Source organism: Cervus canadensis, chromosome 28 (assembly GCF_019320065.1).
Source record: "Cervus canadensis isolate Bull #8, Minnesota chromosome 28, ASM1932006v1, whole genome shotgun sequence".
NCBI lineage: Eukaryota > Metazoa > Chordata > Mammalia > Artiodactyla > Cervidae > Cervus > Cervus canadensis.
In genome coordinates, this window is record NC_057413.1 from 16947607 (window position 1) to 16964966 (window position 17360).

General features: G+C 39.0%; 1 non-coding gene and 1 pseudogene across 1 annotated transcript; one reads left to right on the forward strand and one right to left on the reverse strand.

Annotated features, from left to right (window-relative positions):
- The first annotated feature begins 462 nt into the window (after positions 1-462).
- Positions 463-12730, forward strand: LOC122429729 (annotated as a pseudogene).
- Positions 5418-5528, reverse strand: LOC122430181. Its single transcript, XR_006266261.1, has one exon. It is a non-coding gene; the product is annotated as a U6 spliceosomal RNA (small nuclear RNA).
- Positions 12731-17360: the final 4630 nt, after the last annotated feature.

Consider the following 17360-nt stretch of genomic DNA (forward strand, 5'->3'; position numbering starts at 1 on the left):
CAATGGTAGTAAAGTAAAGGGCAGTATTGCCTTGAGAAGAAAGGAAAGTTCTCAAAGTTTCTTCAAACACCACGAACGAGCCAGATGTGAGGAATTAGCTTTATTTGTAAACCAGAAACTCTACCAAGGAAATTTCAGTTCATAAAAATATTACAATGCTAAAACCCATAATTTAGACAGAGAATAGGGTAGGGTAGGGGATATAGACATTCAAAACTCTTCATTGTTTAGTGCATCAGGCACTCAAGGACCACCCTCACTGAAGTCTTTATTGCTCAACCTACAGGTACCATCATGGAGAAAGAGATAGCTCTACTCCACGGACAGTTGAACCCTACATTTATGGCCTCATGGCTTTCCTTAAGAAGCATTTGATGCAGCAGATTTCCTCCATCCCATCCCATCTGGCTGACTCCCCAAGGGCAACAGGAGTCCTCACCCTGGGATCATTCCACAATCCCCATGGCCTCAGCTCCCAGCTTCCGTGGACACCAGTGGACTTACAACCCTGTGTGAGGTATGAAAAGTAGCAGCTTGGCTTGTGTATGTGATACTCACTCTGTTCAGACGGTCACAGGTTAGTTAGTTCACTCCCCAACAGCTTCAAATGACTTTCCCATTCCAGTGGATAGCCATGGACATGGGGATCTCTCCCCTGCACTTCAGCTCCCTCAGCCCCAGGTGCAGGTTGGTCCCACGTGCTCTCCTCCTTCTTTCCCGTTCCTTCTTGTCCTTTCCTTCCTTTGTGCTACAGAGTTCTGTATGGATCCAAATATTCCTTCTCAGTAGTCAGGGATTCCTGCCAGTGGTCACCTGGTCTTCTGTGAGAACTGCTGTGTCTTTAGACCTTCTTGATGCATCGATGGAGAGAGGTGTACCCCACTTCCAACTACCCCTCCATCATCTTGTCTACCCCCATTGGTGGATGTGTTAGAAACGAGTTTCCCTTTCTATTAAGTAACATTGCCATCACCACTCATGTTTAACGTTAGCTTTTTGATGAGATTACAGGTAAGTTCCACTCTCCTCAGTTGAGTCAGTCATTCAGTCGTGTCCAAATCTTTGAGACCCCAAGTACTGCGGCACACTAGGCTTCCCTTTCCATCCCCTACCCCCAGGGCTTACTTAAACTCATGTCTGTTGCATCGGTATGCCACTTGATGATGTCCACTATGTCAGAGATTTTTTTTTTTTGAGATTCCTTACAATTGAGATTGTATTTTATTTTTCTTTCTCTGGCTTAGTTTACTTAGTGTAATGCCCTCCAGTTTCATCCATGTTGCCATAAATGAAGCAATTTCTTTATTTTTCTAATGGCTAAATAATATTTACCTATATGTGTCACATCACATTGTTTCATCCACTCACCTATTGAAAGATACTCAGCTTGTTCCTATATCAAGGCTACTGTGAATAATGCTGCAATGAACATGGGGATACAGATCTCTCTTTGAGAAAATAATTTCATTTCCTTTGACTGTATATCCAGAAGTGGGATAATGGATCACATAACAGTTCTCTTTTAAATTTCTTGAGGAACCTCCATAGTATTTTTCCATGGGAGTTGGACCAGTATACATCCCTACCAACAGTGCATAAGCACTCCTTTTTCTCCACAACCTCCACAAGATGTGTCATTTCTTACATTTTTGGTACTAGCCATTCAAACAGGTATGAGGTGATATCTCCTTTGCATTTGATTTGCATTTCCTTTGATTATTAGTGATGCTGAGCAACTTGTCATATACCTCTTGACCATCTATATGTCTTATTTGTGGGAAAATATCTATTCTTTAAAGATGTAGAATACATTATGTTTACTATATTCCAATATATGAAACTCTATTGCCTACCTATATATCAAGAATGAACTATCAGAAAGTTGAATAAAATAAAAAGCCCATTTACTATTGCATCACTAAAAGATAAAACGCAGACTTAAGCAAGGTGATGAAAGATTTTATACAAAACCTTCACGACATTGATAAGAGAAATTTAAAAAGAGCTAAAGATGTAAAATTAGCTTGTCTATTCAATGTGTTTCTTGAGGTAGGATTTGTATTACTATGACCTTCCCTCTTAGAAATGTTTTTGTTACATCCTATAGGATTTAGATCATCATGATTTCATTGTTCTCTGTGTCTAGGAATGTTTTGATTTCCCTTATTTCTTCAGTAACTTGTTTATTATTTAGTAATGTGTGGTTGAATCTCCATGTGTTTGTGTTCTTTAAAGTTTTTTCCCCCCTATAATCTATATCTAGTCTCATAGTGTTGAGGTCAGAGAAAATGCTTGATATAATTTCAATTTCCTTAAATTTACTGAGGTTTGATTTGTGACCCACAATGAAGAAAATGTTCCATGTGCACTTGAGAAGAAAGTGTATTTTGCATTTGGATGGAATGTGCTGAAGATACCAATTAGGTCTGTTTGCTCTAATATTTCCCTGTAAGCTTATGTTTCCTTATTAATATTCTGTTTTGTTGATCTTCCCATTGGTACAGGTGCAGTGTTAACATGCCCTACTATTATTGTGTTACTGTTAATTTCCCCTTTTCTGTCAGTTAGTGTTTACCTCATGTATTGAGGTGATCCTATGTTGGCTACATAAATATTTTAAATTGTTTTGTCTTTTTCTTGGACTGACCCTTGATCATTTGGTAGTGTCTTTCTTTATCTCTAATAGTTTTTATTTTAAGGTCTATTTTTTCTGACATGCGAATTGCCAATCCGGCTTTCATTTGATTTCCATTTGCATGCAATACTTTTTTCCATCCTCTGACTTTCAGTCTGTGTGTGTCTGTAGGACAAAAGTGGGTCTCTTGTAGACAGAATATATATGGGTCTTGTTTCTGTAACCATTCATCCAGTCTGTATCTTTTGGTAAGAATGGGAGAAGATAATAGCAAATAAAACAACTGATAAAAGATCGCTTTTCAAAATACAAGCAGCTCAAACAAGTCAGTCATCAAAAGCAAAGGCAAGAGCTGCAAAAATAGACTAATGAGACCACATCAAACTCAAAACCTTCTGCATAGTAAAAGAAGCCATCAATAAAATTAAATGGCAACTTTTGGAACAACAAAAAAAAAATTGCAAATCACCTATTTGGTAAGGGTTTCAAGAGACTCATGCAACTCAGTGGGAAAAAATCAAACAACTCAAATTATTAACTGAGCAAAGGAAGAGTGAGTGATTTGAAAAATCTGAAGATTAGACTGTAGATGAGAGACACTATAAGTTTTTCATTCCAGAACAAAAGCCTCTGTCTTCCTGGCATTGCTTTCTTTATTCCAATCACCTGTTTCATGATTGCAGTTCACAGTATGCATCCTTCACTCAATAGCAATTACCCTACACTGAGCTGTGTGCTAAGAATAGCCCTACTAACTATAAAAAAAAAACTAATAATTACCTACTTAATATTGAGGCATCTAAAATCCAAGGTGATTTTCAGAATTTTCCACTCCATTATTTTCTACATTCCACTTCAAAATTGAAACACGTAGTAAGCGGTGAGTAGGGGACCTCAATAATACATGAGTAGAAAGTCATTAAAACTGGGAGCATTACTGGATTACAATATGGGGGACTGTATTATTACTAATACTATTGTAATTTTAGTCCCTTTAATTCTCTGGTATAGTAGGTTGATATTTATTTAAAATCATAACACAGCCACTATGGAGAACAGGGTGGAGAACCTTAAAAAACTGGAAATATAACTGCCAGGTGACCAAGCTATCCCACTACTGGGCATACATACCGAGGAAACCAGAATTGAAAGAGACACGTTGTACCCCAATGTTCATTGCAACACTGTTTATAATAGGCAGGACATGGAAGCAACCTAGATGCCCATCAGCAGACAAATGGATGAGAAAGCTGTGGTATATATACACAATGGAATATTACTCAGTCATTAAAGAGAATAGATTTGAATCAGTTCTAACGAGGTGGATGAAACTGGAGCCTATTATACAGAGTGAAGTAAGCCAGAAAGAAAAACACCAGTACAGTATACTAACGCATATATATGGATTTTAGAAAGATGGGAACAATTGCCTGTATGGGAGACAGAAAAAGACACAAAGATATATAGAAAAGACTTTTGGATTCTGTGGGAGAGGTGAGGGTGGGATGACTTGTGGGAATGGAACTGAAACATGTATACTATCATATGTGACCCGAATCGCTAGTCCAGATTCGATGCATGATCCAGGGTGCTCGGGGCTCGTGCACTGGGATGACCCAGAAGGATGGGATGGGGAAGGAGGTGGGAAGGTGGTTCAGGATGGGGAACACATGTACACCCATGGCAGATTCCTGTCACTGTATGGCAAAACCAATACAATATTGTAAAGTAATTAACCTTCTATTAAAATTAGCAAAATAAAATAAAATTGTGATACCAACATAGAGACACATAGCACTCAAGTTACAGTAGATTGAGAAAGACAAATCTTATGTGGCAGGAAGTGAAATCACAGAAAATTAGCAATGGTATCAAAAAAAGGGGCAGTATTGCTTGTAAAGAAAGCAGAGTTCTCTAATTTTTTGGAGACAACACGAACAAGCCAGATGGGAGCCAACCAGCTTAAGCTGTATATCAGAAACATCACCAGAAGGAAAGTGAAGTTCATAAAAATATGCTGGTGCTGAATGCCAAAATCGAGACAGTTAGCCAATAGGGTATTTATATGTAAAGACTGAAAACTACTCAAGAGAGGTAGACATGGAAGCAAACACACTAATGAGCATCAGAAAAATCAAAGCACAAAAGGGTCTAAAAAGTAAACCGTAAAGAGACTTGGTAGTCTGATCAAAAGAATAAGAGAATCAAAGTAGACACCAAAATAGAAAGACTTGTGCACATGATAGAACCAGAGAAAGCTCAGGAGAGAAAGATTCGGACCAAGTGGACCAGCGCACAGAATCCTCCAGCATCAGGAACAAAAACCCTGGGCAGGACTCATGAATGTGAGGTTCTTGGATCAGCCTCAGTTTCAAAGTTTGGGCACTATACAGCCTAAAAGTGAACGCAGACAAGGATTATAGCTTGCTGTGACACTGAATCACAGACAATAGTGTTTGTTAGCTTACTTTTCTCATTTAACTATAAAGTTAATGAATCACTAACTAATGATAATTAACTCCTTCAGTTTCCAGTCAGATCCTCTTTAGTCATACAATGGATATCTGAACCTGTTATATGATACCCAGTAAGTTTTATTAGTTGAATTTATTGATTTTTTTAAAAAATTTATTGATATTTAATTGAAGGCCAATGCCTTTACAATACTGGACTACTTTCAGCCAAACATCAACATGGGTCAGCCATAGGTTTACCTATGTCCCGTCAACCTTGATCCTCCTTCCCACCTTTCTTCACATCGCACCCCTGGAAGTTGTTACAGAAAAATGTGGAAAGCTTCACACATTTGTCTGTCATCCTTGGACAGGGGCCATGATAATCTTCTCAGTATTATTCCAATTTTTTAATATATGTGCTACCAAAGCAAACACACAAATAACACTTTAACAGAAAAAAAATCGTATAGTTAATCATCTACTAACAAATGATCAATTACTTTAGGAATTATATATTCTGCTATATTTACTGCCTCTTATATAATTGAATTTTATAAGGTCCAAAGTTCCATGTAGCAATAAGCATAGATTTATTCATAAAACATGTATACTTGCACAGAAATACATGCACACAAGTACGTCTATGTTATACAAGCTATTATTCTCCTTGTCTGTCATAATAAGCTCTTTAGTTGATGAGAGACATGGTCCAAAATTTATGCAACTTATATGGCTTCTTTATGAGGACCACTTTTTGATTTTCGCCACCTAATTTTAAATAACCATTTTATTCTTAAGTACCATGCCCCTTTAAACTAACTAAGAGCAGAGAAAACCTAGTAAATGCTGATATCTTATCATTAATTAAATTACCACTCTTCTGGTAAATTGGAAAAAGAATCATGTTGAGATCTCATTCAGGGTGATAAAATCTCTATTTTATCAGTTCTCTTGTCCAAACTCAATTCTTGCTTACTTCAGACTTAAATTCTGCTTATAAAGGACAGACAGGATAAGTAATTTTAAAATCATGCTTGCAAGAGTCTATGATTTTATGCTTCTGTTGGCCAAAGGTAGGGCCAGGAATAATTTCTGAAATATTACAACACATCATGGAAGCATGAAGTTCTAGTTCTCTTATCAAAGAGGAGATGTTTGGAGGTGAGGTTCGAAAACTGAGCCCCATGGTTGTCAGGATGTGCTCCCGACCAGACAGATGGATTTTCTCCCTGAAACGTCACAGTCAGGAAAGGCCAGGCGTGTCCGCAGAGCCAGTGACGGGGGCCTGGGTGCTGAGCAGGTAATGTCCTTGGATGACCATCTGGAGATTTACCTGCCATTGTCTCAAAGAAACAAACGTAATGTGAAGATTAAGGATGCATAAAAGTAGAAGAGCTGTCACGTTGCCTAGAAGAAAGTCTAGCCAGGAGAACCAGGCCCCCACACTGATAATTGTCAAAGACATTAACAGTGAGTGTTTTATAGACAGAGCATAACCAGTGGATGAAACCAATGTTCTAGGGTGACTGCTGTTTTGCAGTCAAAGACAAAATATTTTTCTCTTTAACCAGAGTCAACACAGTTCCTGATGTGGTCCTTGTAACATAAGGCAGACTGAGAGCCCACAGGCATGTGTGATGTGACATCAGGAAGTGAACAGATGACTGTATTGGTGCCCAGTCACCTCCATCTGCTAATAATGGGACCTGGGGAATATTATGTGCCCTTTCGAAGGCATTGCATCTTCATTAACATAACTTGATGATCATAGGGAAGATGAACGCTATATCACAGGGTTTCTGTTAAACACAAATTTTAAGATGTTTTAAAGCTTTTCGGAAAGTATAAAAGACATGCATGGGGTTACGAAGGTGAGTTAGCAGATCCAAGGTACAGTACCTTTTTCTCTTAGTATTCTCTCTGTACTCAATAGTAGCGATCAGTCAGTCATGTGTTTACTCTTACCCCAGCATGATGGTAAACCACACAGATCAACTGTATACTTCTTGTCATTTCAGTGTCTAAAATTCAAGCACTAGTCAATGTAGAGTAAATAAATTACAAACTCCTAGAGGGCCTGGCTGCTCATAGTCTGCAGTCCCAACATTAAACTGTCTTAAAATAATGGCCTAAATACTCTGGCTCAGAATTAAGTTCCAAATGTTTGCAGAGCACATAAGTACTTCTGGGAACAATTCAAAAGTGCAGGGAGTAACCTACTTCTCCAACTATCTGTCTGTGCAAATGTCATCATCCATCTAAATTCACACAGAAGGCGCTCCTTCTTCCCCACCCCAGCTCCTACAGCTCCAACTCCTGCTCAGAGCAACAGGGAAAGAGAAGGCTTCCCTCCACAGGATGGATTTGATAACCTCAGGTGACTAGATCATCTCAGAATAGCTCATGTTTTTATTTAGCAGGGTCCTGCCTACTCCTCCTGCTGGTCATGCCAAATCTGCTCCTGTGCCAAGGCAATATATGCCTGTCCTGTGGTCATGACATGTTTGGCGTCCCCCTGAATTTCCTTAGAAAAACATTTAGCTGTGTCTCCAGGCTGTCCCACGACATGCATAACCTTTCCACAATAATGTTCAGTGAGTTTGTAAGTACTGTGGTGGTGTTGGTTTAGTTGCTAAGTCGTGTCCGAATCTTGTGACCCCATGGACTGTAGACGGCCAGGCTCCCAGAAGAAACCTTCGATCAAATGACTGGGCCATACTGTCCTTTCAACAAGAGGGCTGCATCAGCCAAACTTCAAATAACACACTCTCTAGATAAAGAAGCTGTCAGCTCATAAGATATGGAAATCGAAGAAAGGACCAGTTTTGTGAAATCTGAAAGATTCCTAAGAAGTGCAATAACTTTTTCGATTTCCTTTCATTCATTTACTTTATTTAAATTACCAAAATAAATGATTTTGTATTTGTTAGATAGGAATGCATCAAAGAATACAATAGACTCAGTGGAATAAACACCAGAAATTTATTTCCTCACAGTTCTGGGGGCTAGAAGTACCAGATCAGGGCACCAGCAAGTTGAGGTTCTGGTAAGAACTGTTTCTTCCCAGAATGACTTCTCCATGCATCCTCACACAGGGTGGGGAGTGAGGTAGACAGACAGAAGAAAGGACACACAGACACAGAGACAGAAGAGAAAACTCTCTAGTGTTTCGTTTTGTGGAGACACTGAATCTATTGGATGAGTGTTGCACCCTAAGAGCTCATTTAACTTTAAGGGGTTTGCTGGTGGCTCAAATGGTAAACAATCTGCCTGCAGTGGGAGGGACCTGGGTTCTATCCCACGGTCTGTAAGATTCCCTGGAGAAAGGAACTGCAAGCCACTCCAGTATTCTTGCCTGAGAAATCCCATGGACAGGGGATTCTGGTGGGCTATAGACCATGGCGTGCCAAAAAGTCAGAACCCTTTTCAAAACATTGTACCTTGGCTGTTTGGGCTCTAACTCATGAATTTGAAGAACACACATTCAGTCCATAATACTACCTGACAGAAAGCACTTTTAGGTGGAAGTGCGGAAAAGGAAGCATGGTGATTTTCTGGTCCTTCAGTGTCTCTCTGGGCTTTCTTCTCCAGGCTCAGAGTAAATAGCCAATAAATGAGAACTGCTCTGCAGTGAACTGGGTGGATGGAAAATGTTAAACAAAGCTGAATCCTGGTCACAAAAACGAAATATGGTAGTGTTTTTAATGCTACAAATTATTGTTTTAAGATTTGCAGTGAATAGGTTTTGAGCTACAATAGAAGGGGAGTTTACAATTGGAAACAATTATTCTCTTTCTGATGAAGGTATTTGGAAGTTGTATGTTAATTCTTTTAGGTCATTCAAGGAGCATACAGTAGAGCAGACAGCTAATAAAAGAGGGTGCTACAGGTTTCTATTAAATTCACGTAGTTTTTTGTACTCACTAGTTTTTGTTTCATCCTCCATTTTTGACTGTCCATTTTTTCCCAACTCTTCCAAGTAATGTCTTCAAATGTTCATAACTCCGGCTAAAGATTAGTTTTTCTCTATCAAAGTGTTAGTTAGATTTCTCTACTCTTATTATTCTTAGTCCATTTGTTAGTATTTCCTATAACTTTATGCTATGTTTTTCTGATGTATCATTTTGTCACCATAAACAACATTGTATTCTGCACCTGGGATGAATACTAAGCTTTTTGGTGAGCGGGTTCAGAGATAATCAGAGTCATTACTGCGTTACTCCTTATAAGGGAATATATTGGCTCTAACCCACAGTAAACAAGAGATTAAATGGTTAAATATAGGTGCATGCATGCATTCTAAGTCACATCAGTTGTGTCCAACTCTTTGTAACCCTACTGACTGTAGCCCAGCAGGCTCCTCTGTCCGTAGGATTCTCCAGGCGAGAGTATAGGAGTGTGGGGCTGCACACTCTTTCAAGGGATGCTCCTCACCTAGGGATCTAACCTGATGCTTCTTATATCTCCTGAATTGGCAGGAATGTTCTTTACCATTACCGTCACCTGGGAAGCACCAAGTATTGGTACAAAAGTACTATATTTGTTTCAAATAGTAAAAAAAAAAAAAAAAGATAATGATACAGTAGAGAAGGGAAAATTTGAACTTAGAAAAATTAGGTGTAAAATCACTTTTACAGAGAGAATATATGGAAAAGGAGGAAAAGAATGACTTTCAAATTTTGTGATGCCTCCCCGTTAAAAAATTACACGTTTATCAAACATGTTAATGTTCTGGTAATGGGTTCATCTACTGAATGCCCAACAACCCTAACTAATTGCCTGATCACTTTCAGGATGAAAAGTATTCCCAGAATAAAACTGAGTATATCATTCCCACCAATGACTGCCATACCGATTCCCTCCATGCTCCAGAAGAAAGAGAAAAGGCCCAACAGATAAACGTGAGTCTTTCACCTGGGTTTTACACTGGATCAAATGAGACTGTATGTAGCTTACCAGGCTTCAGATTATTAGAGGTAATGGTAACAGTTATGTGCAGAAAACCGTGGAGGAACTGTAAGTAGTTGAAGAGAAATTATGTTAATCAGTTGATGAAGAATGAATGAAATCAAGGGATGTCTAAAGATCTGTAGTAGCAAAATAAATAACAGATCTATACATTGTCAATGCGGACAAGTTTAGCTCAAGCAATGCATTAGACACAGGATTGCAGCTATTATTCTGTACAAAAACAGGAAATGAATGGGAACTTCCATGTGTAAAATATAAGATTGCAAAATTCAGGAATATGTAAGAAACACACCCCAGTTTTGAGTACTCATTGTTACTAGTGATTCGTACTTGGGAGTCCTATACCGCACCACTCGAGCCAGCATGTCTGCCTTTCAAGGCTCTCCTGATTCTGCTTCTGCTTCTCTGACACTTCTTTCATTCGTCATTCTCAATGACTCTTCTGTCACTTTATATTTTCAATTTGTAAGTTTTCCCCACAATGGCCTATAAAACATTGCTTTGCTTCTCATGCCTGCAACGATTGCCTCTGTTCGGAGGACAACACAGTTTACATATCAAGCCTCAATGATTAATGGCAGCTCCAAATTTTCACCATTATAATCTCTCCTTTCCAATTTCCTGCATTATCCTTTGCCTTACCATTATTTAAAATATTTTGACATGCATCCCCCCTTAAAATTCTATCTTGTCTCTCTACAGCTTTCTTAAAGACATCAGCATTCTTTTCCTCTGTTAAGCCTATTAATAATGAGGATGATCAAGTAAAGGAAAAGTTCAAAAAGGAGGAGGACGAGGGATTTTTCAATAAGCTTGAATTTAAAGTTTATTGAGAGTTACTACATGGCCATATTTTACTAAGCACTTTATGTGCATTACTATATTTCATCCTACTCAGTTCTCTGTTCTTTACCACTAAAACAGTTCAAGGCTATAATGAAATCAAGCATATTAACTACAGATCTTCAGCCCCCTGGGATTTACATGCTCAATTCTACTAATAGTAGTGAACCTGGGGGGAAAGCCCTCCATTGTGAATCCCACTGATGCTGTTACTAAAGACAATGCTGTGCCATTATCTGCCCGGACACATGTCAACAAGACAGACTCTTCTGATACGAGCATGGGGGCTGGTGTTGGGATCAACTGATGAAAGAAAGCCTGTTTACGAATGTCATGTCAATGAAGACATTGTCTCTTTGCTGTAATATCATAAAACAAATTACCAATTGAAAATCAATACAAATGGCTCATCTGATTCATTAATATGAAGGAATCACTGGGTGACAATGATGTGGGCACAGGTAGAATGCCTCTTTCCTGGCACATACTGACTTGTCATAAAACACTTAGATTTCTCTCACACAAATATACAAACATAAAAGAACTAACTCAGTCGTGGTAGAATTTCACAGGAAAAAAGAATATTCTTCATGCTATAAATTAGAACTCATCAGAAGAATTAATCCCTAAAGTAACCCAGATTTTTAATAATTCAGCGAAGTGTGAATCAATGCTTACATTTTATCGATTTGCAACTTTTACTACCTTCAAAAATCTCTGCATACACATAAGAATAAACAGAAGTCTTGTAGGTCAGCTGCTCTGAGCAAAGATCACCTGTTACCAAAACCACTGAATTATCATTCTTTTATGAGACTTTTTCTTCTGTTTGCTTAGAATGACGACCTTACTAAGTGGATACTCAGGTTACAGTACCTCTGGAATGGTCCTCTCTATGATCTAGCCCATGACCTGCGGTTTGAGAAAGACCTCTCAGATACTAATCTATCAAGTGCCAGAAAGAATTTAAAAAAATTATACAAACTTCAAACAATCTTAAAGATGCGATTCAGCCAGGTGAGCATCCTGCAGAGGGCTTTCTTGTTTTGTTGATGACTCTGTAATGCATAAGGAGATTTGAAATATCTCAAATTTGTAAGAAAAAGATTCATGACTTCTACATGCTAGACTGCTACTACATAAAGCAAGAGCCTAGTCATTCATAGTGATGGATTCTACTGTAAAGGAATCAGAATTTCACTGCAATATTTGTCATGTGCCACCTTCCCTGCATTGCACACAATTCAACCAAAAGCTTGCCCCTTCCTGGGCACAGGTAGTTGAAATATTTTCAACAGTAAGAGAAATAGAGAACAGAATGTCCAAGCTCAGCATTTTCCTCAAAGTATCCCAGGACATCTGCTCTTCAAGTTCCACTTGTCTTCTTTCTCTGTTCTTCTCAAATCAAAGGATCAGAATGGGAAGGAAGAAAAGAAAAAGTTAAAATTAATCTTCAGTTACTTTTCTACTTTTTAGATTCCTATTTGTTTTCTCATAGGTTGGCTCCAAAATCCATATCTAGAGAGTTTTATATTCATATGGGTTCCCCAAATCTTAATTTACATTTACAAGGGACAAAGATAAGCAAATAATATTAAAATGCATAAAAAGTCATTTTCTTTTGGGTATTCAGATTGTTGATCCAGTCAGATCACGGTTGATCGAGGATCCCATTTACTGGCCGGGATACCAGTCCCTGGTGTCCAGCGATGAAGATGTGTGTCATTCTGCATTTTATAAACTTTTCAAGTGCCTGAGCAGGGATTCACGTAAAGTTGACATGTACACCAAGATCCTGGCATGCAGAATCAGCGATGAGTGCTAAATCCACATCCATCCCATCCAGCTCTGAGATGGTGCTAATGATCTATCCCATAGCAAGCTTCTTTGAAATTTACAGCTTTTTCATGCATACTCTGAGAAATGGGTCTTCTCTTAAAAAATAAACACAGACTCTGTAGAGATGTCTAAATCTAAGAGGGTAATTTGTTAACATTTCTTATTTTCATTTAATTGAAAATCAAAAGAAAATCCACCCATATAATTGAGAGAATGAAGCTCCTGTTAAAATTAGTCACAAATACCAGAAGCTGGCATTACAAAGAAGACATTAAGAGATTACATAAGAATCACAATAAAATATTCTGGGTCACGTTATGAGAATCAAAGTATTAGACAATTTTCATGGTTCTGGTCATGCTACCAAGAAGACTGAATCCTCGGGATTCTTTATGAAAGCCAGCCGCAAACTGTCAGCCAACTGTCACAGCGTTACACTGGACAAGATCAGTGCTTCGCACCTTTGTACAAGTAGCATGAGGTTTACTGAACTGTCTGAAGATGGTTAGGATGCTGTCTTAGTCCTTCTGGGTTGCTATAACAAAATATCACAGTCTTATAACAATGGAAATGGATTTCCACAGTGTGGTCATGCAAGGTCCTTTCTGGTCACTCACTTCTTATTGTATCCTCAAATGGGGGGTAGGGCTCGGGAGCTCTGTGTGACTCTTATATAAAAGCACTCATCTCATGGAGGAGGCTCCATCCTTATCACGCTATCACCTCACAAAGGCAATACCTATGGATGCTATAATCATGGGAATCTGGATATCATCATATGAAACCGAGTCTGAGACCATAGCAGATACAAATGTGAACAGGCTCCATCCTCCTCCACTGGCTGTCTTCACCCACACTCCACTGCATCCTCATTTTCTGCATCACCTTGCAACCATTCCATACATTCTATCACTCTGGATTTCACAAGGCCAGGTCAGTCAAGTGTCAACTCCATCTCATATTCAGCCTATTCAATGTTTCCCTCTCCCCTGCTGAGGCCCAGGGGACCTACCAGGAAGCATCAATGTGTCCATTTCTGCAAGGTTCCTTCTCTCTCCCTCTCTGGATCTTCATTCCTTGGGCCATGGTGGAACAGGGTAGATGATAATGAGATGGGAAAGTTCTAACATCACTGACTTACATGGTGCTGTTGTAGCCTTCTCTTGGTCCAGACAGACTGATCTGAAATTCCCCCTGACTGACAAGTGTTTCTCTTGTGGGGGATCCTTGTGATTATCCCAGACTTTCACAAGTTGGGGATCCCCAATGCCATAGTTTCCCTTTTAATCAGGGGAAATGTTCTGGTACCCACAGCTCACCACCTGTAGTCATCACCAGAGCCTCTCTGTCTCCCTCACTCTGCAAGCACCATTTGGAGAAGATTAAGTAGTCCACAGTCAGATGCCTACTAGCTGACCCACAGGAAACCCATGTATCATGAACACTCTGAACCATTGAATGGCAGATATACTGGTTTGCATCTGTCCCCTGCCTGTGGTCTCTTGACAATTGTCCAACTGGTCTCATAGACAACGAAGAGATCAGAACGCTGAATTCAAAAACACATTTATCTGAGTAGAGAGATACCATTCTCTCTTCCTTTTAGAGTAACTATCCTAGTCAGTAATTATTTGGCCTTACAAACATGCTCTAGTAGGTCCCTGAATTATAAAATCCTCCAAATAGACTGAGTCTCTACTGAGACTGGAGCAGTGTGACTGGATTAAGGTTGCTCAGCTTGTTCAACAGCCTCCAGACAACCTGGGATGAGGGCCAATCTCTTGACTGGCTCTCCTAAGAAGTCAGTGATGTTGCTGGGCTGGTTGTGCAGCATCTTTAGGGATTTACCAGTAATTCCTAGTAAACAAAATATGGGAAATCAAAAGATAGATGGGAAAGGGGGATGAATAAGAGAGAAGGAAGAGAAAGACAGAAGGAAGGAAAAGCAGCAAAAGGAAAGTGAGTCAAGGACTTGGGTAGTGAAGGATGAAAAGGTGTTAGAACACTGCATTTTTAAGAACCCATATATATATATACACATGTATATATTGATATCATAAGATCAAATATCTCATGTTCCCTTTTATTTCATTTTTTCCACTCTCCCCTATTTCTTTAAATTGTCCTTTATATTAGGAGTATTCTTCTGTTATTACTAGAGGCCATAGTTCTAGAGATGAACAAAGCCTGGCAACTCTTCAGGGCAGAATCTAGCCAAATTATCTTCTTTCAGGCAAAGACACCTTGCACCCACATACAGGAACACTGTCCACCAAAACGAACCTCTTCCCTCATACCCAGGATTATTGTTTACTGAATCCTGCCCATGCCTCTACCTGGGATGGCCCAAACCTTTCAGAACATGACAGAATACTCTGCCCCAATGCAATCTTTGAATACCTCCTTTGGCTCCTTCATGCATGTAAAGTGTCAGCTTTCCTGTATTTTAACTTCTTCCAAAAGTTAAAAGACCATGAAAAAAACCCTGTAAGCACTTTCTAAGTCATTTACAGCCCCAAATATCTAATTCTATTGTGTTACTTGCTTACCTTTCTTTCCTTCAATGTCTAGATATTTCCAGCAGAGAGGATAGTATTTATTTGAGGGAAAATTTGGCAATAAGGGGGACAATGCAATTGGAAGAAACATACACTCACCAATAGACCACACACATCTTACATATTTGTCTCTTATAAAATTTTTTTCATCATAAATTTAAGACTTTACATCAAGAACAGAGGTGGTGACACTGAGAAGTCTTTCCTTGCTTAACTGCGACATATAAAGTGAGTATTGTAGATTTCAGACAATATTGAACAGAGCCATAGATATTCTATAGAGTCAGTCAGGAATAGACAAGGAGGGGATATTTGGACAGGATTGAACAATCACTCCCTTGCCATCCAGAAAGCTTTGATTTTCCCCTCTTTTACAGATTTCCATGTAAGATTACATTTGAAGAAATGGTCCTGCTATATCAGGAATAGTAGCGGTGGTTACCGAAGGGAAACAAACAAATGAAGAATCTTTGAAGTTCACTGACCTTATAGATTAGTAAGTCACATGTCATGGATACAGTGAGGACTTAAACTGAGGTTTGAAAAAGTCTCTATTTTCCAGAAGCAGGCCCTCCACTTGTGGAGAAGGAGAGGGTGATATGAATACACAAATTACTATATTGCATGGTAGGGTGAAGAAGAATAAGACGTGAAGCCAACACGGTGCTACAGTAGATTGAAGTAAAGCTAGGAACAATCTGAGTGTGTCATAGGAGTGATGCAAATGGGATGGCTTTATGATGGAGCCTTTGAAAGGTTGATGGGATATTGATGTGAAAAAGGGGAAAACAGTATATCTGTCCATTCATTTAGGATATCTTATGAAGGAAGGATCTCTGACATGCTAGATCAAGGCAACTGAGATATTAATACATACAGCATTATAAGGTATCAGTGAATAATCAAGTCTGACAAAAACACAAGTAATGTTCACTTTTTACCATTCGTGTTGTATCTCTCCTGATTATGCTCCCATGATATACTGTATATATTATTGTAGGGTTAGAAGGGAGAAATACTTGTATGGATTTTTATGCATTTGGGAGAATAAAATATGCCAATTTGGAGAGTTTGTCTTCATTCTACAAAACAACAAGAAACCAAGAACATTTAGTCCAAGAGAGCTGAATGTCCAGAATTGGAAAAGAGAAACTTTAAAATGTGGATTGAGGAGTTGTGGCTGTTGGTGCTGGTAGAAAATAAGAAAGAGAGCAGAAAGAGCTGGGAATATCATGACACTAAAATTCAAAGAGGACTCTGCCAAGTGAAAAGACACAAAGGATGTGAGAGATACAGGAAATGAAATATACCTTGACCAATCCTTCATGTCTGTTCTTCTCACTCTATATTCTCACTTATGGCTAAAGCTCTGTAAATGGCATTTCTTTTCCCTGGAAGACCCTCATTCTTTTGCCTCATTAGCTTCCCAACATCTTTCAGATCTCAGTAAAAACCACTTCCACAAAGCAGGCTTTCGTGATTTTGACACAGCTCAGGCCTCCTTGTTATGTGGACATATGGCATTCTGTGTTTTTCCCTCTTGACATGTTTCCCAATTATGGTACAGCATTTAACTTTGAAATTTACCTCATTTCTGTTTTTCTATTAAAATTTAAGTCCTAATTTACAAAGTCCACATGTGTGCTCTTCACTACTGTCCATTCTTTTCATCCAACAGACCTTCTTTAGGGGTTTGTTCAATGAAAGACTTTTATTCATGCAGATTAAAATTCCAATGAATTTTGATGCTGCTCTCACAGCATACAGTGAACTAAAACCAATGAGGTCTTTTCTTCCCACCCAAACCCTCATACCCTGATTATTTGGACATAATTACAGAGCTAGAACTGTGGAGGCTTCCCTTGTGGCTTACCTGATAAAATATCTGTCTGCAATGTGGGAGGTCTGGGTTTGACCCTGTGTTGGGAAAATTCCCTGGAGAAGGGAAAGGCTACACACTCCAGTATTCTGGCCTGAAGAATTCCATGACCTGTATAATCCATGGGGGTCACAAGGCGGACATGACTGGGTAACTTTCTTTCACAAAACTGTGGATGC